The sequence below is a fragment of the Antechinus flavipes genome, chromosome 2 (assembly GCF_016432865.1).
Source record: "Antechinus flavipes isolate AdamAnt ecotype Samford, QLD, Australia chromosome 2, AdamAnt_v2, whole genome shotgun sequence".
Classification (NCBI taxonomy): domain Eukaryota; kingdom Metazoa; phylum Chordata; class Mammalia; order Dasyuromorphia; family Dasyuridae; genus Antechinus; species Antechinus flavipes.
In genome coordinates, this window is record NC_067399.1 from 673,298,489 (window position 1) to 673,320,942 (window position 22,454).

The following is a 22,454-nucleotide window of genomic DNA, read 5'->3' on the forward strand; positions in this document are numbered from 1 at the left end:
AATTGAACCTCTGCCATCAGCTAGTCTAACCTCTTCCGTGAAAAGCCTGAAGCCCAGAGAAGGGAAACTGATTTGTCCCAATCAGAATCGGAATCCAGGACCTCTGCTTCCAATTCCAGTGCCCTTTGATGTTGCTGTGGCTTCTCCTCTCTCCCTGTGTGACCTGGGGCCGGTTATTCTAACCCCCATCTTCAGTCTCCTCATTTGTCAAATGAAGGGGCCACAGCAGATGTCCTCTGAAGCCCCTTCCTGTTGGGATCCTCCCAGAGGTCAATTCTTTTGAGTTTCCTGCTCCTTCTCCCTTCGTCCTCTCATCCTGAGCCTAACTGAGTCAGGGCAAAGCAAAGGAGAAGGAGAAGCTGCTGAAGAAGGACCTCAGGGCAATGCTAGCCATAGGCTCAGATGACAGAGGGGAGGGTGGGGGTGGGGCACATGGGAGGCGGGGAGAGGAGATGCTGTCTGTATCTTTTAAAGGAACCCTAATCAAGTAGGAACAGACCAGTGTAGGGGGCAGATACAAGGCTGTGCCTTCCACTCCTGTGGGCCCCCAACTCAGACCCAGAGTGAGTCAGGCAAACAGAAGGCGTAAGGTAAGATGGGAGGAGAGGGAGCCTAATGGAATATTCAATATCCTGTGGAAAGCATTTTCTGCTCTGAGCTCCCAGCAGCTAAAAGCCAGTAATGGGCTTGGGAGCCTGGACTTCCTCTCCCTAATGTCCAGAGGAGCCTTAGTGCTGGAGCCGATCGATCGATCGATGGCACTCCTCCGGTGCAGGCAGCAGGAGCAGACTGGGCAGAAGCTTCCTAGACAGGGCTCCCACCTGCCCTGCACAGTCCCAAGGCAGGCCCTGGGATCTGAAGGCAGGCCCTGGGATCTGAAGGCAGGCCCTGGGATCTGAAGGCAGGCCCTGGGATCTGAAGGCAGGCCCTGGGATCCGAAGCCCCCTACAACTTTGGGGAGGCACGGTTTACTAGTCTGGCTTTTGGGCTGGCTGCTTGGTGACTAGGAAGAAGCAAGAGAGGTTGATGGAGCTGGCCCCTCTCCTCCACCCAAACCTGGAGACCAAAGAGGTTTCCCAAAAGGTTCTTTTTGGATGGGGGCAAATGCTTCAGGGGTCAGGCCTTTGCATCCCACCTTGGATCCCTTCTGTAAGGAGAAGACTGGCCTAGTGGCCCCCAACCACAAGAAAGGCTTAAGCCAAGGAAGGAGCCAGCTGGTGACATAAAGCTTCTACCTTGCCACGGGGAGTCCCTGAAATGACATTAACCCTACAGGCCTCAGGAGGTGAGCTTTGTTTGAAACATCTCCCAAGTGGCTCTGTTTCATGCCCCACGAAGTACCAATCACTACACCCCCCCCTCAGTGGGGCTGCTGAGCTTTGCCCCGCCTCTGCGTCCCCTTTTTAGCACTCTTCTCCTCAGTCAGATCGTGAACCATTTCAGTTGGAAGGATCACCTAGTCCATTCTCTCCCAAGAATCCCCTTGGATTGGAGCAGATAAGGAAAGTGAGGTCAGAGAAGAGCCCAAAAACATGCCCAAGATCACACAACCAACTGGAAGCAGATCCAGCCCAGGGTGCCCGAGTTTCCCCTTTTCACTCTGCCCGTGAGTCTCTGGGCCATGGTACAGGCAGCTCTGGACTGGGTGGGCTTAAGACCCCGGGAAGTCCTTCCTCTGCCACTCCCACGCTTGGGGAGCTGAGGCCAGGCACGTCCCCTCACCTCCGCCTAAAAAGTGAGGGGTTGAGCTCCTTCTCTAAGGTCACCCCAAAGCGCTGTCCGCCTTTGCCGCTTCCAACTTTCCCTTGAACCCAGCCCGGGATCCCCCTCCCTCTCCTTCTGCTTCCACGGGCGTCTGTCACCACTGAGCATGCCCAGTTGCCAAAGCTGGGTGTTTTATTTTTTTGGGGAGGGGGGTCCTCGGGGCTTTAGGAACAGGGCGGGGCCTCGAGGCCTGTGGGAACCCGTGGAGCTGCCGAGGCCTCCGGGATCGGAAGCCGCGGTGGGCTGGGGGCCGCGGACACCCAGAGCTGGGCGGTGTCTGGGCGCCCGCAACTTCCTGGGAGCCCGAGCAAACTTTTTCCACGCTCTTTAGCCTCATCCTGGGCCTGAATTCCGCCCAGGCTCTGGTCTCCCCCCCATCCCCGGGGGTGGTGCTATGGGAGCTGTATAGGACTGGGGCTGGGAGGTGGGAGGAGGGGTGAGGACGGCGGAGAGGGGGAAGGATAAGAGCTTTCCCAGAGCCGGGCCGGAGGTGAGAGACGGCATCCACTCAGGCACTTCTCAGCCATCTCCGTGCCAAGACGGGCACCGTCCCCGTCCCCTCCCTGGCTCCCGGACGCTGGGATGGCCCCGGGCAGAGCCCCGAGCCATCACTGGCGCGGACTGCCCCGGCACAGCCCGCCGCTCACCCCTTCCTCACCCCTTCCTCCCCCCGGGTGGCCGCTGCCCCAAGTTGCCTCGGCGCCTCTCGGAGCGCCGCTCTGTCCCGGAGCAGGGGGTGGGGGGCGGGGGCCAGGGGGCGGGAGCCGGGGTCCGGACGCTCCTCTGCCCCGCCGTCCTCCGCGCCCGGCCGGAGCCGCTGCGCCTACCTTTCGGACTTGGTGAATTTGCGGAACGCCTGGCGCAGGTCGTGGAAGGAGCGGTAGGTCTGGGGCTCGGCCGAGATGCCCTGCGCCCGGGTGGTCCGCGGGCCCATGTGGCTGGTGGGCGCGGGCAGCACCGACTGGCACTTGTGCAGCTTGCGTCGCAGCTCCTGGATCTCCTCGTCCTTCTCGGACAGCCGCTTCTCCAGCTCCTTGATCCGGCTCTCCTTGAGCAGCAGGATCTTGGCGAAGTCCTCCTCCAGCTCGCTCATCTTCCAACCCAGCCTGGCCCGCCCAGCCCCGGGCCCAACTTTTCCTGCTCCTCGGGCGGCGGCGCGGCTGCGGAGGGAGGGGGTGGGGGGCTTCGGCGGCGCCCGGGACAGGCGGGAGGGGCAGGGGGCGATCGGGCTGAGGGAGGGAGCCCGCACTGCCGCCCGAGCGGGAGAGCGGAGACTTGCTGCCTCCGCCGCTGCCGCTGCTACCGCTGCCTCTAGCCGGGTGGGGGGCGGCGGGGAGAAAGCAGCGGGCGCGCTTCGATCCACTTACTGCTGAATGGCCTGAAAGCCCCGGGACGGGAGAGAACCTAAAAGCGAGCGCGAGACGGGAGCTGTTGAGTGCTAATCCCGAGAGCCTCCGGGGAATAGGTGATTAGCTTTCATTGAGAAACCAATTAGAGCCGCCCAGTGTCCCCTGGGACCCCCCGCCCCCCAATCACTCCAGGAGCGCACGGTGGGCAGGCGGGCTCAGAGCCCGCCCCCCCCTCCCCGGTGCTGGGCGGCTGCCTGCCTGAGTGTTGGGTCAGAGGCGCGGGCAGCCTCCCTCCAGCATCTCTCTGCCCATCCCTCCCCGGCACTAGAGGGTACCAAAGGGAGGGGGAGGCGAGGGGGGGGAGAGGGGAGAGATGGGGCTTTATGCCACTTGATCCTTGAAATAGCAACAATGACCATGTGATTCAGTGGGTGACGCAGCTCCTTGTAACCGGAGCCTAAGACTTTGTGTAGGGGCTGGGGATGGGGGGGTGGGGGTGGGGGGAGAGAAGGTTTGTTTTTTCCCCCCTTAAGCATTTCATCAATATTAAACTGCCTTCAGATAATAACGTGCAGAAGCCCATCTGTGCTTCGACCCCATGCATCTCCTCTCTACTTCAGCCTTCACTCAGGCGCGTGTGTCTTTAAGAGTTTGCTTTGCCCGGAGTTATCCGGCTCCCACGGTGTGGAAGTGGTGCGTGTGTGAGTGTGTGTGAGCAAGGGAGCCGCTAGTCCGGGTGTGCTCTGAGCGCCCTCCCGTCCACGCCCAGAGAAGGGCTCCTCCCGAAGAAGGAGACTTCGGCTTGGCTCAGGCTCTCGTAAGGCCAGCCTCGTGTGGGCGGCCCTGAAGGAAACGGGCGTTCCGGACCGAGCGTGGCCAGCCTGGGACTGGGAGCAGCCCGTCCGAGCCTTAGGCTTGCTGCAAAGGAAAAGGCCCGCCTCGCCAACTGCAGCGTCCGCGAAGACAGGCCCTTGGAACAGCTGCTTGCTCACTGGGAACTCCAGTTCTGGACGTGCCCGACTCCAGGGAGCCAATCCCCTCTCCGGGCCGGAAGTTCACTTCCCGAGATGCCCCATGAGAATCGCAGACAGGGATCCCAGAACTGGGCCCGACGACTTCCCATTCCTTGGCATCGAACACCCACGCAGCGCAGGGCGACAAAAGCCAGCCCTGCCTTCCGGGCGCTTACAGCCCCCTGCAGGGATGTTACCCAAGGGGCTCTTTTCAGGGCCCCAGAGCTGAAAAAGGTGACCTTCCAACTGTATACTCGACTAGATTCCACACAGCCTTTGCAGAATCCAAATAAGAGCCCTTCATACCGTCGCATCCTTTTTTCCCCTGAGTATCAACATTTTAGTGGGGTATTAACTCCCTTGAGATTAGTATGGATGCAGAGCAAAAAGACACTTTCGACCAACTTTTCCAAGCTGCCTCATTCTAATTATGACATCTTAGTAACCGAGGTGGGATTTGATCCCGTCCCAGAATTCTAAAGGCATTGTCCTCTTTCCACTGTTGCTCCATTGCTTTTCCATCTTATGCGTGTGTTGCGGGGGAAGGAGGTAAGGAGGAGTTACACATACATAAGAAAAAAGAAAAAAAAAAAAAACCTTCACAAACCAATTTTTTTTTTTTAAGTTCATTGACCACATCAGTCAAGATGACTGGTCATGATCTTTTTTCTTTTTTAAGTACAATGACTGCATCGGTCAAAATGACTGGCCATGATCCATCTTCTGGAAGGTAGCTATACCCCCTGAACGTCAAAAATTGATCCCAAAACTGAGTGTTTCTAGATTAGTCCACATACTCAGACCACTAATTCATTTCACTAAGGTTTTGATCTCCTGCTAACTTTTTTAGATAACTTGTTTATTAAGTGGGCTTAAAAAAAAAAAAAAAAGATTAGTGCCTCCAATGCCTCCAATACTTCTCATAAATAAATTGTAGTTTTCTTACCAAAAAAAAAAAAAAAGTACATTGATTGTTTACAGAAACTTTAGGTCATACTAGCAGGTCAAAGTTTGTGGCTGGGTTTTTGAATTATAATGGAAATTCGGAAGCATATATGGGTTGGACTAGGCAGCTGCTAATTTCTTTCACTTCTCAAATCCTATGATTCTTGAAGTTTCCTAATAATCTTTGAACAGGAAACTCTTATCATTCCCATTTCTTATCAAAAAGGAATCTGAGATTTACAAGTTAAGGACTTTATCCCAGAGTCACACAGCTAGTAAATATCCCAGAGGTGGCTTGGGATCCAAGTTCTTCCTGGTTCCAAGAGTAGCAGTCTAGTCAACATTGCTTCTCAAGGACATTTTTTTAGAATCCCAACTTATTCCCAAGTGGGGAGATGGGGTGGGAGGAGAGCACACCCTTTCAGTGGTAAAACTTGGAGATCTTTAATCTGGAAATAGCTCTCCCTTTGCCAAGTTTTCTTTCCATTTTATGATTGTTTTCAACTTTCTTTTCTTTTTTTCCATCTGAAGCTCAGAACCAGCAGATGCTCACCTCCCTCTGCCCCACTCTTATTTATAAAGCTGTTTTTCTTTCTTCCCTTTATCTAATCCAGCTACTATTTCTTGGCTTCCTGATCTGAAACATTCAACCTTGTCATAATGCCTTTTGAGAACATTCAAACTAATTGACATTTATAAATAGTACAGGAGAAAAGACCTTTCATCACATCTGAAAACCTAAGCAGAGGTGCAGCTTTATTTGTGGAAGAGGTGGGAAGGGTTGTAAAATCTCTGGTAATTGGAAGACAACGCAGTGGCTCATTTTGAGACTTGGGGATAGCTGAAACACCAGGTGTTCATTCAATTCTCTCCTGCCTCTCAGAAACATTTTCTAAAGGAACCCCCAAAGCCTTTGCTTCCATCGCTGTTTCATGTAAGTTACAGCTTTTATGTGTAACTTGAATTGAATTCTACTGTAACATCTGCTGACAGTCAATCCTATTTATTGGCTAGAGAGAATACAAGTCCTAAATGAACTTTGAAAGGGGACAGAAAATAAATCTCATTTCGGTACCTTTGGTCTAGTACTTCTATTGTTTTACAGAGGGGGAAACTGAGACCTAGAGAGGAAAAGGGACTCAATGATCTAAATTGCCTTCTATTTCTAAATTGTTGAGAGAATGTAGTCCAAGGCAAAGAGTAGATTTGACATCAGAATCTGAGTTCAAATTTTATCCCTGACGCTGAGACTTTTTGTGAAAATCATTTATGTTCTCTGATATTTGGTGACTTTTTTTTGAAAATCATTTATGTTCTCTGATATTTGGCTTTCTCCTCTATAAAGTGAAAAGAGGGATGAGAGAATGTTTAAAACCTAGTTTTGTCCTCATCCTATAAAAGTGAGAAAAAAAATTCAAAATAAACCTTGTTTCCTTAAAATTTGGATGGGGCTTTCATTTAAAAACAGAGCACTGTGACGTCTGTCTTGTTTTATTCTTTAGTAAGAAGTATGAGCCATCAAAGCAGAAAAGAAATCAATGAAATCTTCATTTAAAAAAAAAAAATTGTTCTTATGACAGAGAAGGGCACCACCTAGTGTGTGAATGGGAACACGAATCATTTCCCCCAGTCCTTTGAGTAGATGGCTGTTCTTAACTGGGGAGAGTCTTGTGGTAGAGAGCCTTTGCTAGGGATCAGCTGGAAGAAAAAGGAAGCCAGGTTCTCCATGCAGAAGAATAAGCTGAAGTACTTTCAGTATTCTTTCTGCAAATTTGCACACTTTAGCCATAGGCTGTAATACACTTTAGCTAGGCAGTGACAGGGTTTGATGACTATCCACCATTTTAACATCTGGCTCTCTAGACTGAAGCAGCTGCTAGGTTGCTAATGAGAGCCTGGAGTCTTGCTACTGCTGGGCAAGTTTTGATACAGTGACATCTTTTATAGGAAACAACCTATGTACTGATGTACACAAACCCCTCTGTGTTCATTCAACAGCCCTGGCTAAAGAGAAGGAATATATAATTCTGCCTTCCCCTTTCCCTTTTATTGTTGTACCAATTGGCTATATAACATATAAGCTCCTTGAGAGGAGAGACTTCTGTTTGTCTTTATAGTTCTGGTAGCTGGCACACAACTGATGCCAGGTGCTAATAATCTATGATTAATAAAGACTTGTTGAGCAATTGACTAGGGATCAACAAAAACAAGATTGACCTCTTGCCTTTGACACATCTGCTTGGTGACAGATTTTCCCAAGTTGGAAAAGCAGGAAAATGGGATTAATAAAAGTCAAAGGAACTGTGTAAGGCCATGGTACCTGAGCTGATCCTTGGGGTCAAGTTTGCTATGCCAAAAAATCAAATATTATGCAGGTACTCATTTATTCCACTATGCCAATTAATGGAGCATTCTAACTTTTTAGTGAAGTTTTAAGCTAATAAAGTTTCAAACTGAGCTAAGACTTTTTGAGGCACACTGAAAAGAATAGGATTGAGCCTTTGCATACAATTATCTGGATGTACAATCAGCAAACATTCATCAAGTGCCTACTGTGTACCAGACACCCGATCAAGTGTTGGGATACAAATGTAAGGAAGGAAACAATCCTTATAAACAATGAACTTACATCCTAATGGTAAAGACAAGAAATATGGCTACAAAGACAGACAGACACAGACAGACAGATAGATAGATAGATATGTATGTATGTATGAAGATAATAAAAACAAATATATAGAGAGTAGTTATATGCAAGATAATTGGGAGAAGTTCTGAAAATGCTTCAGGCAGAATATGTTGCTAGAATTAATTTAAAAAAGAGAAGGGTTCCATGGATGAGAAAGAATGAAAATATATTTCAGGAATATAGGTATTATTTATGTGTGCACATGCAAATGTGTTGCAGGTGAATCTGACTTTCACATCATGTTATAGGGTTTACAAAGCTCCTGTATTATCCTACATGTTCCTCACAACTATTCTGTAGTGGGTGCTATCATTTTCTCTATTGCTCAGATGAGGAAACGTTCAAATTAAGTGACTTAACCTGGAGGCACATGTTTAGTACGAGTCAGAGGTAGGATTTGCAGCTCCAAAGCCAGTGTTCTGCCCATTGTATTTTCTTGATCAAAATGAAGACATCAACTCCACTCTTGATGGGTGGCAGATTCATACCATAATGAAAGGAGTAGATTTCAGTTCAATTTCAGGAAAGAACTACCTGATAAACAGAGCAAAGTCAAAAGGGCTCTCCAGAACTTTAAGGGATTTCTTCTCTTTGAAGGGCTCCAATCAGAGGCTTAATCAAGAGTTGGAAGGGACTGTAAACTACATCTAATCTTAATCTTTTTCTCTAACAGATTGGAAACTGAGGCCAAACAAGGTTTGTTGATTTGTCACTTGTTGGATAGATTGTAGAATGAGTTCTTATCCTTGTTTGGGTTAGATCACTCTCTCTGTTCCCTTCAAGTTCATACATTTTATGAGACTCTGAAAAATAGGATAAAAATAATTATAGGAACACTATAGGCAGAAAGAAGAAGTGCTGAGATCCCCTTTCTATAGCTACCTCAGCAATTCAAATCCCCAAACCCACTGATATAGTCTCACTTATTTTATACTAGTTTATATTCATTTTATACACATTTGTTATATGTGTGTGAGTGTGGTCAGCATACTTATCTCAGACTCATTGAACAAAGAACCGGAAGAACGTACACACACACACACACGTACACAGAAGCACTCTGAGGTAAGGGACTATTTCATTTTTGCCTTTTTATTCCCAGTAAAGGGCTCCTAAACAATAAATCCTTAATAAATGTTTCTTGCTGGTAATTTCATATCTTCCTTGAATTCTCTTACTGCTATGTAGATATCCATTCATTTTTATTCTTATTTTATTCTGATGATCTAAAACATGTCTACCTGAAGGTTTGGTTATTTATTATTGATATTAATATTGATATAGAACAGGAAGAGGGAAGATAGATTAAATTCAGGGCTTTATTTCATTCTGAAAGGGGAAAGGGACAGGATTCTTGATGATTAGGAACCTAACAAAATTGAATAGAGAGCAGATGTGTTATTAGTCTAGAAACAACTTAGAGATGCTTTGCGAGCCGTTTGAGCAGTGGGGCTGATGCTCAGGATGAAGGGAACACATCCTACAGGGAGTAATCATATTGTGTTCAGCTCTCCTCAGGGATGAGACTAAAAGACTCAGAGGGCAGTAAAATGAAAGTAACACACCCCATCCTTTCCTTAGGCTCTTTTCATCTCTCTCTTTCCTTTGTAGGAAATAAGGACTTTCCATTTTCATTAAAGCTATTCACATGTGACTAGTAAGTCATTTCAAAGCGACAACCTTCAAATAAGCGAATCTGGAGATATCTGGAAAAAGTGGTTTCTTTTTTTGTGAAAGTTACAATAATTCTATGTCTAATACTCTCATCTGTATTTGTTAATTCGGAGACTTGTTCAAATGTATTCTTCCTCCTTGAACTCCTAACTTCCTTTTTTCTGATAAAAAGGTACAACTTGGAAGTCACCTCCAATCTCCACACCTTTGCAAACACTGTACTGTCCTGCATACTTGGGATGCCCAACTTCTTTGTCTACACATATGGAAATACTGAACTTTCATCTCCTATAGGAAGATTTTTCTGTTTCCTTTAGTTTTATCATCATCCTTAAATCATATTTCACTGTATAAATGCTACAGTTTCCTCAGGGCTAAAAAAATTTAAGATTTTTATATAAAGTTATAAAAATGCCAAAGATTGGGGGGGGGGGTCTTTTGTTTGTTTCCCCAATGCCTATAACTTAGGAATTGTTTAATAAATGTTTGAACTGAATAAAACAAAAGAGCTATATATGTAAATAGTTCATTGGAACTACATAGCCATTCCAAGGACATAACACTATAAATTATAGAAGAGAAAAGTATCTTAATGACCATTTCATTAGCATTCTCATTTTACAATTACAGAAATAAGGGCCAAACCAGTTAAGTAATTTATCCAAGGTTATACAAACAAGGTAGCAAACTGAGATTTCAGCTCAATTCCTCTGACTTGGCACTCCGCTGTACAATACTAGTTCACATGCAAGCTGAGCCCATTACTCTAATAAGGACAACTCTATTTGGAAATCATTTACTCTTCTTTCATAGGATCAGTAATTGCAAACTAAATGATTAATTTTTTTCTGCAGAAAAAGAAAAGAAACTTGCCCCTCTTGACCAATACTCACTCTTCTGAAGAACAACAGACACTCTAATTTTCATAGGCAATAATTCAAAATTGGCTCATTGATTGAATTCAAAAATCAATATTAAATATAGCTCCATTTCAGTTACATTAATAAAAGTAGGATCCTAAGAGATACACTCAATTTGTATGCTAAAACAACACAATCAAATTTAATAGCTATTAGAAAGACTCATTTCTTTGAAGTTTAGAAATACTTTAGTTTGATGCTAGTAGAAAAAATCTTTCAAGTTTATCTTTTTTTATCAATACAATCATTTTTCTTTAAATTTTACTGTATTATGGAAATGTTTGTTTAACTCCATAAATCCAAAATAAGATAAATAAATCTGAAAAGGTACTCTTTTTTGCAATACAACAAACTATAGAAAGCAGGGAGAGGGGGAAAGTAGGGAATGGAAGGAAGAGAAAAAGATCAGATGACAAGAGTTTAATATCCTCCATCTTGTTATCAAGATTTTATCTAAGAAGAGAAGATGAATTTATGGGCATTATACAGACAATCACTATGAGAAATCAACCAGAAGTGACACCAGGAAGCTTTAGCATTACAAGGCAATAGCAATGGGGTTTTGTTCAATCCATCCAAAGACGTATAATTCCTTTGGAAGGAGTGCTCACTTCCACTGATACAACATGTAGCCCCCTGTGAATAAGAATGAGCTTGGAAAATAGCTGTCGCTGAAAAATGTGTCCTCTTGAAGCTGCCCTGATAATGGTCTCCCTTGAAACTTTAGAGGGCTTGACCTTAACTAAAAAATATAGAAGCATTATACTTCTGTGAATCCAGGCAAGAACCCAAGGCCTCCCCACCAAGGGAGGATCTGGATGGTCCTATGTTCTGTGGCCACAGCCTTCCCGAGCCATAGCTTTTTTTCATACTAAGATGGGAAATTCACATAGGACTTCAGAATAACTCACATTTATATAGTGCTTTAAAGACTATAAAAGTTTACCTTGAACTATCTCAATGGAGAGGTAAATGGTAGGTACCAGAAGAGTGCAATATGGTACAAATAAGGAACTTTGTGGGAGCAGCATCATAGTGTCAGAGACATGACCCGGAAAATTTTAAACCTCAAACCCACCTCAGGAGGCACTTAGTCCAATTCCCTCTTTTTTCAGCTAAGGAAAATGAGGTCCAAGGAGATTAGATGAATTTCCCACAATCAACTGGGTAACACCCGGTAGAAGAATTGAGACTTATCCACTAAGTCGTGTAGGGAAGTGTCACAAATAATTGATGGGCAGCCTATCAGCCATGGGTATGCATTCAGTGCCAATAATGTGAGAAGGGTCAAACAGCAGTGGAGAATTTATGAAAGAATAGAAAAGCAATTATTAAGCACTTACTATGTGCCTGATACTTTTCTAAGCACTGGGGATGCCATGAGAAAAGTGAGACAATTGTTACTTTAAGAAACTCATTTCTAATAAGTTACGACAACATGCATGGGGTAGTGGTGGCAAAGGAGAAATCTGGGTTGGTGGAGTCACAGAGATGAGTAATATATTTTCATGTCAGATGATAAAATTACTGTGATTGATTTCTAGAGGAAAGGATGAAAAATGGTGAGGGGTATAAGGTCAGGGGTACATGTATCTAGAAGCAGGAAGACGGCAAGATGTCCTGGGTGAGAGAGTGAGTAGTTGGATGTGAAAGAGGAATATAGACGAGTATGGGGGGTCCACCAAGAGATAGGGTTGGCTAGTTGCCACACAGTCTCCACTCTTCTGGGGGTGGGAGCTTCAAAGCAGAGAAGATTTAGGGAAAGATATGGATGAAACTTGCACAAGGTGAAAATGCAGAAGGAAGAAGTTTTTACACTGATAAGATTATCCATATCAAAGTGGAATCCTGTGTGTATACACACACACACACGTGAGTGTGTACATATAACACTATATATGTAGATAAAAATTACATATTTAGTTTTATATTTAATTAATTCAAAAATCTCTTTACTGAATTCATTCTAAATATCTCAGCATTTCATGGCAGTAATCCAAAGTTTTTTATGCCAGGCCATCCATTAGGGTTCAAGTTCTGATAGCCTTAGAAAGGCTTTGAATCTAGACACAAAGCTGCCAGAATGATGCATCCAAATCTGAAATAGTTCATTCCCAAAGAGTTGGCCACCAGGAGAAAAATTAGAAAGGGGGGTTGGTTTCCCCTACTTCAAGGAATGGTAACTCATGCCTTCTCTGGGATGGTAACTCACGCCTTCTTTGAGTACAGACAGCTATTCCCTTCACTGACTCAGATTGCAGCCTCTACTTGAATCTAGTTTTCCTGAGTACTAGGTATAATAAAAGGGCCATCCCTGATTGATTTCACTGTAAATGACTTTCCTAGGAGAGGACAAAGTGTTGCTCGAGAACAACAAATGCTCTGCCATGGCATCAGTCAGATATGACTTCACGGCACCATCTTCCCTCACTAGGATTTTATAGGCTCTTAGAATGTCATCAGTCCTCTCAGCAGCACAGATTATTGTCTGTTCCCCAGAGTAATAAGACTGAGATCACCAGATAAAACACTGCTTTGACAGCATATCATCTGGTTAGAGCCACACTCTGAATTCAAGCACAGTCACTGAGGTCGAATTACTTTTCCAGAGTCACAGAATCAAAGCAAAGGTGGGACTTGAACCCAGGACTTCAGGTCTCCAAGGCCATTCTATCCCCTGGAGCATGATGGCTTGTGTATCAAATCTAATTTCTGGATACAGATTCATGAAAACCTGAAATGAAATCTCATCTGTGATATTGAGCTAACTCTGTGACCCTGGACAAGCCACAGAAGTTCTGAGTGCCTTAAGCATCACCCCATCGTTAATGAACTGTACTTTTGCCAGAGGGGGCTCCTACATGATAAGAAAATGATTGACTTTTTACTATTTTGATCATATGGGAAAATACACAATTTGAAAGATAAGACACAGAAAAATATAAGAATTAAAATTAATATGTGGACAATCACCAAACAGATGGCATGAATTGGATATATTATAGCTGAGAAGATTGAGAAGAAGGGATGATCAGAAAAGAGTATGACTAAGAAGTGAAAGCTTCATGGAGATGAGTTCTGATTCTGGCTATAAGAGATCTTGGGCATGGATCAAGAGAGAGGATAGAAGAAGGTCATTAGACCCATGGGTAATGGACTCCCAAAGACATAGAAGCGTCTGCCTCCTGAGGGCTGTTGACAATAAATGAAAATAGAGGTGCTGGATTAGAGAGTAATAAAACAAATTCTTTGAAGACATACATGGGGTCTCAGCTGATAAAGGAACTCAGATCTTAGGTCATTTGACTCTAAAAATTGTAGATGACTTAAAGCATTAAAAAAAAAAAAAGATTCATGGAAAGATCCAGAATAAAACAAGTAGAGAATTATATGAACAATGTAAACTTTTGTTAATTTTATTTCATAGCAGAACCAGGAAATCATTGTATATAACAACAGCAAGATTATACGATGATCAATTCTGATGGACATGGCTCTTCTCAACAATGAGATGAGACCAGATCCAATGATCTTGTGAAGAAGAGAGCCATCTACATCCATAGAGAGGACTGTGGGAACTGAGTGTAGATCACAACGTAGCATTTTCACTCTTTTTTATTGTTATTTGCTTGTATTTTATTTTCTTTCTCATTTTTCTTCCTTTTTGATCAATTTTTCTTGTTCAGCACAACAATTTAATGCTATGTTCGATCTACTAAAAATTATTTCATAAAATAGGTCATAAGTATTATAGACTCTTAAAACATTTACTTCTTGTTTAATATGGGAAAGGTCCTGAATTAGGAAAATGGTGGTGCTAGGAGAAGGGACTGAAGAAAGGAATGTCAGAATGGATACCTTCAACAAGGGTACAGCCTAGGAAAATCTTTTTTTTTTCTGACCTTTCCTTATCCATAGTGCAAAGGGTTTGGGTTAAATGATTTCTAAGAGTCTTTCCTTCTTTCTCAAAAATCCTTCCTGTCTTGCTATCTTTGTGACATCATCAGCTGCCTTGGATTCTGGATAAGAAGGAGTGCCCCAGTCAGCTCTAGCCTGAACACTGTCACACATCAGTAATTGTGGTCTCCTACAGAAGCCTCTTGATGCCATCTCCAACTCAAGAAGTTCAAAACAATAATAATTATATCTTGCCCTGCCTCTGTTCCCTCTCACTCCAAGGTTATCTAATTCTGCTCCAAGGGACCGCCATCTTCCAGTCATTCAAGTGTATAACCTCACATCATCTGAACTTTTCCATTTCCCTCACTCACTATATGCCATCTGTTCATTCTGCCTCTACAACATATCTTCCATCTGTTCCCTCATCTACACCTATAGCATCACTACCCTCATTCCGGCCTTTAGCATCTGTTGCTTAAAGGATGAGGGGTCTCCCAACTTTACTCAGTGATTCTTTCAAACCTATACTACTTAAAACCAAAACACTTGTAGAAGCAAGATCCGTAGCTGCCCAAGTAATTGAAGGCAAAGGTGTGACCACGTCTTTAGACCATTCCACTTGCTCCAGAAACCTTCAAGGACTCCTGACTTCTTCTAATGCTAAAATACAAATTTTTTCAGCCTGACATTTAAGGTTCTCAACAAAGGTTTTTGAGCCTTCACAAACTAAACCCAAGCCACTGATGAATATCAAAATGACTTGAATTCTCTCTCCTTGTTTTCTTCTATACATACACACACCTAAATTGTATCCGATAATGATATCTCAGCCAAAACCCTTACCAGATATTAACCAAGGGGATATGGAAAAGGTCTGTGAACTTTATGGTGGGGGGAGTGACATGATATATATATATATCTCTTACAAAAATCGAAGCCACAATTATTTGCCCCATGGATTTGTTCTGGTTTAGTTGAAATTGATAGGCAATGTGTTCAGCTCCTCCATATTTTCAGATGTGTCACACAAATTGCCCCTCATTCTATATGTGTGCATAATACACACACACACACACACACACACACACGAACACACATGTATAAAACAAACATAAGTTATATAGAGGCATATATGTAATATATAAGTTACAGTCTGGTAATTGGTAAATGGCAGTAAGCATGAAGTATCTCTAATTGTCAATTCGCTCTCAAATTTTGCTGTATTTATTTACCTCTTGGTTTTCTGTTCTACTCAGTAGAAGGTAAGATCTTTGAATGCAGGGGCTGGTCTTGGATTCTGCATCCCTGGATGCTAGGAAATGCTTGTCAAGTGAAGATTTATTAAGTAACTTTCCAAAGGAAAGTAAATTTGATAATGAATATGATGATTCTCTTATTTCCCAATCTCCCTCCTATACACAAGATGGAGGGAAAGGGAAGGAAATCATCATAGATAGCACCTTTAATGTTCCACCACTTTGTTAACAGATATCATTTCGTTTGATTCTCACAACAACCCTGCAAGGTAGATGCTGTTATTATCTCTATTTTACAGTTAAGGAAACTGAGGCAAACACTAAGTAAATGTCTTGCCAGGATCACAAAGCTAGTGTCTGAGGGGGAGATTTGAACTCAAGTCTTCCTCATTTCATGTATCAGTACTCTATCTACCAAGTCACCAGCTGCCAGGGAGAAATCTTTTTCAGCAGAAAGCCTGGGTGGTTAAATTCAGCTAAGACCCCTAGTAAGAGATCAGCTGGCTTAGGCAGTGCACACATTGCCGACAGTGTCGGTGTGCCCTGGCCAGAGCAGTCTAATGTTTATAAAAGGAGAGGAAGGAAATCATTAGTAGCTAAGCCTCTGGGGATCTTGCATTACCTCAGCTGGGGTTTCCCCTGCTGTGTTCCTTAGTATTATTGTTCATGATCCTAAAAGCAATATCTGCTCACATACTATATTTCTGCTCCCCAGAGAGAAATAGGATGACATGATGGGTAGAGAATAGGATTAAGCATCAGGAAGCCCCCAGCTCAAATTCTGCCTCTGATTCTTTTGGCCATGTAAGTGGCTAACCTGCCTGGGTCTTTTTTTATATATAGCTTTTAATTTACAAGATATATGCATGGGTAATTTTTCAGCATCGACAATTGCAAAACCTTTTGTTCCAATTTTCTACCCATTCCCTCCCCCAGATAGCAGGTTGACCAATACATGTTAAATATGTTAAAGTGTGTTAAATACAATGTATGTTTGCATGCCCGTAGTTATTTTGCTGCACAAAAAGAATCAGACTTTGAAATAGTGTACAATTAAGCTGTGAAGGAAATAAAAAATGCAAGTGGACAAAAACAGAGGGATTGGAAATGCTATATCGTGGTTCACACTCATTTCCCAGAGTTCTTTTTCTGGGTGTAGCTGGTTCTATTCATTACTGCTCTATCGGAACTGATTTGGTTCATCTCATCGCTGAAGAGAGCCACATCCATCAGAACTGATCATCATATAGTATTGTTGTTCTGCTCGTTTCACTCAGCATCAGTTCCTGTAAGTCTCTCCAGGGCTTTCTGAAATCATCCTGCTGGTCATTTCTTACAGAGCAATAATATTCCATAATATTCATGTACCACAATTTACCCAGCCATTCTCCATTTGATGGGCATCCATTCAATTTCCAGTTTCTAGCCAATACAAAAAGGGTTGTCACAAATATTCTTGCACATACAGGTCCCTTTCCCTCCTTTAAGATCTCTTTGGGATATAGGCCCAGTAGTAACACTGCTGGGTCAAAGGGTATGCACAGTTTGATAACATTTTGAGCATAGTTCCAAATCGCTCTCCAGAATCTTCCTAGGTCTTAATGGCCTCATATAAGTTGAGAGTGTTGAATTTATTGGCCTTTCAGCACCCTTTTAGCCCCAAAGTCCTAATATGAGGGATCTGTTGTCCTGTCCTGGAGTTCTGGGGGCTGAAGACAGACTATTAACAAGAAGGAAACCAAGAAGTTGGCAGTCTCTAGCTCACAGGGGAATGCCCGAGCTCATTGCCCAACCCCATTCACCAGGGAAGAAGAACCTTTGGTGGGGACTCTTCATGACAGACGAGGAGACAATTTTATACCATACTTTTTTCTCTGGCCTAAAGTATGAGAAATCACAGAGTTGATGAGAACTTGACCGTGTAAATTATCATCCAGTGACCAGATGTCCCATTCTATAATTTCTTAGTTTGCATTAAAAAAAAGTCATCAAGTGAAGGAAAATCTAGTTCTCATTTTCTTAAGTTCTGGCTTTATCTGTTTGTTTTTTACCCATCACTTCTGGGTCTCTTAAGTATGATTTATATAGAGAGAAAAGATGTTCACTACTTGGAATTTCACCTAACTCCCTTAAATAAACCCTTTTACTTTAAACCAAGATAAATAATGAATGCCCTGATAAGGAACTCCTTTTGTAATTATCACAGAGTTTAACAAGAAAAGATAACTCCATCATTTATTGTTTCCATAATGTAGCCTCAGATCTAATGACCTCACCTAATGGACGGGTGCTTGGATTATTTAGTAGTGAGTTAATGTATAAGACTGATCCACAAACAGAGACAGAGCAGATGCATTAACATCAGATCTCACTAGGGTAGAGTCCCGTCTATTTAAGAGAGCCGTGCTAATGTACTTTTCAGTACGTTAGAGTTCTTACTTTTTATAGCTCAATGTTGTTACTCTTTAGAAAAACCATCTTATTTTCTCTAAAACTCACCTAAGAGAGAAGTCAATAGGACTAACCACTAAAGATGAGGCAATCCCCCCGGGACATGGGGTATCTCAGCACACAGACAGCTGAGTGGCTATACCTGGCAGCCATGGATGGAAAGCCAAAATATCTCTATGGGTACAGACTGGTCAAGCCCTAGCCTGGTGGGCTTATGCCAAGTGTCTCTGCAGATTCAGAGCCAAGTGGTCCTGTTTGACAGCTAAGGATGATTTGTTTCCAAGATGGGCTAGCCCAGAATTTTGGAACTTATCTTGGAGTTAGGACTGGAAAGAAGAAATATGGCATAATGGAAATAATTCTGAGTCTGGAGCCAGAGGAGTGAATTTTAAATTCTGTTAGTCTCTCTATTTGTGACATTAAGAAAGTCAGTTAATTTTTCTAGACCTCAGTTTCTTGATCTGTAAAAATAAAAAGGATTTGATAATATGTTTTTTAGGGGCAGCTAGTTGGTGCAACAGCTAGAGCACCAGCCCTGAAGTCAAGAAGATGAGTTCAAATCTGACCTCAGATACTTAACACTTCCTAGCTGTGTGACCCTGGGGCAAATCACTTAACCCCAATTGCCTCAGTAAATAATAATAATAATAAATATGGAAATCCTAAATATCTATTCCAATAGAGACAAGCTAGTCCAAAGAAAAGGGGCAAAAAAAAAGATGTGTCTTAATTGACACTAACGCCTCCAATTCTTGGGCACTTTCCCCATCCTTCATGTCTTGTTATTTGTGTTACAAATCAGCATTAGGATTTAATTTTAAGTGATATTTAGTACAACTTGCTCTTTGATGCCAGAAAGTTTTACAATAATGCAAGAGCAGAAATTTAAAAACCTGAAGTTAAATCCCCAGGATTCCTCTTTCCCATGGAAAGTTGTTACATTGTGTCTAACCACCTCGTTTTCTTGCTGTTTCTCATATATGGTGTTCGGTTGTCTATTCCCATCTAGTTCCATGTTTTTGCACAAGCTGTCTCCAGGCTGGACTGCAGTTCCTTTTGAGGATCCTATTTTCTATTAAAGTTTAGCTCAATCTCCACATTGTATATTAATCCTTCCCTGAATTTCCCCAACATCTAATTACCCAAATTATTTTGTATATAGTTACACGTGTATATTGTCTTCCCTAACAAAAAGTGATCTTGAGAAGGCAACAAACTTAAAACAATAATTATCAGAAGGAAAAAAGTAAGACTTTCTAATAACTTTTTTAAGACTGATGTTCTATGTCAAGTGCAATGGGTCCAATGAAAGGCAACTAATGACAAAAGCCATTGGAATTGCCTGGGAATTGAGGAAAAGTCTAAACACTATCTTCTTCTAGAGGAACATGTGAGCTTTTTGCTGCAAAGTGTCATCTTGATCCAGATATTAAAAGGCTAATTAGGCTAAACAAAGCCTCCCCTTATTGCAGAATGGTCTCATGCACATTGACCTCTTTTCAGATATTTCTAGTATAGATCATGAAACAATAGTGGAAACATAAGACAATTATAGTACAGATGGGCTGACAAAGGACAGGGACTGCTCCTATAGTCTGGAGAACTGGGTCTGGATCTGAGCAAATCTCATCAGCTCTTGGAGCTAGTTTACTCCTCTAAAAACAGAGTGAGTCATGGAGTATTTGTGCCCCCAATTCCATGGGCTCATTATAGGAAAAATGTTTTGAGAATAATGATATAATCTAACTTAATTTACAAAATCTGTGACACGCCAATCAAACTACAAAATGATTACTTTGTAGAATTAGATTTTATAGAGAGAGTAATTGTAAACTTAGCTGGAAGAACAAAAAAAAAAGAAGAATCAAAGGAGAATTTTTTAAAATGGAAATAAAAAAGAGCTAAGCACTACTATATGTTAAACTATGTTACCAAGCAGTAATAATTTTCTTCAAATTAACACTTGTCTCTACTGGTAAACCAAAGAGATCATAAGAGAGAGAAAAAGACCCACACATGCAAACATGTTTATAGTAGCCCTTTTTGTAGTGACAAGGAAATGAAATTGAGTGGATGCCCATTAGATGGGGAATAGCTGTATAAGTTGTGGTATATGAATATAACAGAATATTATTGTTCTATAAGAAATTTTGAGCAGACCGATTTCAGAAAAGCCTGGAAAGACTTTCATGAACTGATGCTGAGTGAAGTGAGTGGAAGTGAGAGTTATAAAAATAACAACGATACCGTGTGCTGAAAAATTGTAATGGGCTTGGCTCTTTTCAAAAATGAGGTGATTCATAGCAATTCCAATAGACTTGTGATAGAAAGTGCCATCTTCATCCAGAGAGAGAACTATAGAGAATGAAGGTGGACAAAGCATAGTATTTTCACCTCTTTTTTGTTGCTGTCATTTGTTTGCTTGGTTTTTTCTGTCATTGTTTTTTTTTTTTTCTTCTTTTGATCTGATTATTTTTGGGCAACATGATGAATAGGGAAATGTGTTTAGAAGAATTGCACATCTTTTAATGGATTGCTTGCTATTTTGGGGAGGGGAAGAAAGGGAGAAAACTTTGGAACCCAAAGTTTAGTTAACGTGAATGTTGAAAATTATCTTTGCATGTATTTTTAAAAAATAAAATACTATTGGAAAAAAGATTAAAAAAATTTAATTGACATCTATTGTTTTTAAATCAGGAAAAAGTGAAATAGGTTAGGTATAGATGAATTAGAAGGAAATGTTTTTCATACAGTCGTTGATCTATCTGAAAACCCCAACTACTGAAATAGGGATTCACTACATGAAGAAAAAAAAAAACCTGGTGGGAGGAGTGGAATTGGAAGCCAATTTGGAAAAAAAAAAACTAGGCCAATAGCTCATGCAACATATTTCACTAAGTTCCAAATAAATACAAAACCTAATTATAAAAGTTCAAATAAAACAAATGAGAGAATGGGAGATGGCACCCAGTGGGGTGCTGGAGCCAACTCTTAACAACTCACTAAAGCTAACGGTTAATTTTTCTGTGGGAGTGCTTATACCTTGGAATTGGTGAATGTTACAAAAGAAACTTCATTAGATAGCACAGAGCATTGGACTTAGAGAAGGAAGTCTTGAGCTCAAATATGGCTTCTAGCCATATGTTTCTTAGCTTCATTCAGCAAATCACTTAAACTTTTATCTCCTTCAGTTTTCTCATCTGTAAAATGGAATTCATAACAGTTCCTAACTCCCTGTATTGTTGTGAGGCTAAAATGAAATATTTGCAAAGTGCTTTTAGGATCTTAAAATGTTATCTAAACATGGTATAACATAGTATTAATAACAATCAATTCCATACACACACATACATACACACACACACACACACACACACACACCCAGACCAAAGAAATTTATCTGGTATTTTTCCAGTTAACTTTTCTTAATTCTCACTTTAATGATCCTGAGCCAAAGTCTTAATATTATGGAATCAAAATTGCTCACTTTATCTTCTATGATCGCTTCAAACCCGTTTTCAGTCAGGAAGTCTAGGCTTGTTCATAGTTATGGAAGATACTTTTTAGGAATACACTAATAAGTGTTTAACAACTAGATCTTGGGGTGGAGGTAGAGGGAATATATGCACATCACACTTTTAATTTTAGTATGAATTATTCACATTTTCTCCATCATTTTCTTAAGTCTAGACAATCAACTGCTTTTACCAGAACAGCAAGATGAGGAGGTAAGTCACTCTACAATGGCTGTCTTCAGAAGGACTTCATATAGGAACTATACATTTGTGTGTGTGTGTATGTACACAGTGGGATGAAGAAGGTACAAATCATTTCTTCTGTCCTCTGTAAAATAAATGGAGGACATTTGGAGAAGAGGTAAGTTCTGGTCTAATTGTGTTTATTATTATTCCAACTACTATATGTGTAAAAATTGAATTAGCTCTTAAGAAATGAATAAATATCTTGTGGAAAAGAAAGATAAAACTCCTTTAGGACTGGGGCATTCTCTAGGCAATGAAGAATGAATGAGGACTTTCAATAATGACCCTTATCTACACCCAAGAAATGGTGCAGATAGCTCTGTCCTACTTAACAGTTGTATCCTTTTCCATTTGGAAGATTTTCTAATGATTTAAAAGGTATGGGTAAACTGCTCAGATGTAATGATAGGCAACCTTGACATAGATGAATGAATAAGCATTTAATGATCCCTGAAATTCTGCATAAAGTATATGTTTACAATTCAAGTGGATAAACTCGTACACATGTTCCTTACTAATCCTAATAAAGCATCTGGAAAAGTTGGTGTCTGAGACCCTTTCTTCTTTTTCTTCTTCCCTGGAATGGTACAGAACCTTTTACCAATGTTTTCCCATGTGGAGAAATTCAAAGTATTCTGTGTTTTGCTCAGACTTTTTTTCATCCCTATAACTTTTGATAGGCATTCACACTTGTATAATATTCTCCAAAGAGAACAAAGCATCTTCCTCATA